This window comes from Ciona intestinalis, chromosome 4 (assembly GCF_000224145.3).
Source record: "Ciona intestinalis chromosome 4, KH, whole genome shotgun sequence".
Taxonomy (NCBI): domain Eukaryota; kingdom Metazoa; phylum Chordata; class Ascidiacea; order Phlebobranchia; family Cionidae; genus Ciona; species Ciona intestinalis.
The window spans coordinates 4247464-4249636 of NC_020169.2; positions in this window are offsets into that span (position 1 = coordinate 4247464).

The window sequence follows — 2173 nt, forward strand, 5'->3', positions numbered from 1 at the left end:
AAGTGAGATTCTACCCCAATGCATGAAACGAGATCATGTGTTTGTACCAAAACTCGAAAAAAAACATTTTTTGCCTATTTTTGAAAAATGAGATTTTACCCCAACGCATGATACGGGTATCATGTGTTTGTACCAAAACTCGAAAAAAATCATTTTTTACCAATTTTAAAAAAGTGAGATTTTACCCCAATGCATGAAACGGACATGTGTACCAAAACTCGAAAAATCAATTTTTCTGCCAATTTTGAAAAATAAGATTTAACCCCAACGCATGATACGGGTATCATGTGTTTGTACCAAAACTAAAAAAAACATTTTTTGCTATTTTTGAAAAATTGAGATTTTACCCCAACGCATGATACCGGTATCATGTGTCTGTACCAAAACTCGAAAAATATCATTTTTTGCCAATTTAAAAAAAGTGAGATTTTACCCCAATGCATGAAACGGTATCATGTGTTTGTACCAAAACTCGAAAAAATCCATTTTTTGCCATTTTTGAAAAACTGAGATTTACCCCAACGCATGATACGGGTATTATGTGTTTGTCCAAAACTCGAAAAAATCAATTTTTTGTCATTTTTGAAAAATTGAGATTTTACCCCAACGCATGATACCGGTATCATGTGTCTGTACCAAAACTCGAAAAATATCATTTTTTGTCATTTTTGAAAAATAAGATTTAACCCCAACGCATGATACGGGTATCATGTGTTTGTATCAAAACTCAAAAAAAAACATTTTTTGTCATTTTTGAAAAATTGAGATTTTACCCCAACGCATGATACCGGTATCATGTGTCTGTATCAAAACTCGAAAAATATCATTTTTTTACAATTTAAAAAAAGTGAGATTTTACCCCAACGCATGATACGGGTATCATGTGTTTGTACCAAAACTCGAAAAATCAATTTTTTGCCATTTTTAAAAAATAAGATTTAACCCCAACGCATGATACGGGTATCATGTGTTTGTACCAAAACTGAAAAATAAAATTTTTTGTCATTTTTGAAAAACTGAGATTTTACCCCAACGCATGATACGAGTATCATGTGTCTGTATCAAAACTCGAAAAAATTCATTTTTTGCTAAAATTTAAAAAAGTGAGATTTTACCCCAATGCATGAAACGGGATCATGTGTTTGTACCAAAACTCGAAAAATCAATTTTTCTGCCAATTTTAAAAAATAAGATTTAACCCCAACGCATGATACGGGTATCATGTGTTTGTTTTAAAACTTGAAAAATTGGAATTTTTAGTCATTTTTGAAAAATTGAGATTCTACCCCAACCCATGATGCGAGTATCATGTGTCTGTATCAAAACTCGAAAAAATTCATTTTTTTGCTAAAATAAAAAAGTGAGCTTCTACCCCAACGCATGATACGGGTATCATGCGTCTGTACCAAAACTCAAAAAAAAACATTTTTTGCCAATTTTGAAAAAATAAGATTTAACCCCAACGCATCATACAGGTATCATGTGTCTGTATCAAAACTCGAAAAAAAAAATTTTTTTACAATTTTTAAAAAGTGAGATTCTACCCCAACGCATGATATCATGTGTTTGTACCAAAACTCGAAAAAAAAATTTTTTTACCAATTTTATAAAAGTGAGATTTTACCCCAACGCATGATACGGGTATCATGTGTTTGTACCAAAACTCGAAAAAAAAATTTTTTTGCTAATTTTGAAAAATTGAGATTCTACCCCAACGCATGATACCGGTATCATGTGTTTGTACCAAAACTCGAAAAAATCCATTTTTTGCCAAGTTTAAAAATTGAGATTTTACCCCAACATACCAAAACTCGAAAAAAAAACATTTTTTGCCAGTTTTGAAAAAGTGAGATGCTACCTCAACGCATGATATGGGTGCCTATGATTTTTCAGAAGAATTTTTTTCTGAATTTTGCCAGCTCCTTAAAAGTTTGCATCCTGCCATTTAAAATACAACATAATCATTTTTGTGATGACTGTGTGTATTGTAATCAATGAATATATACTGTATAGAAATAATATTTAACAATCTAATAAAGTTTTTCTTATATATATAGCACCCACTTCCACCTTGAAACTAAAATTTCAAATTGTTAATATTTTTAACTTTAAAAATAAGAGTCTGTTTTAACTTGCTATATAATGAATATGAGCGAAAATGATTTTTGAATAT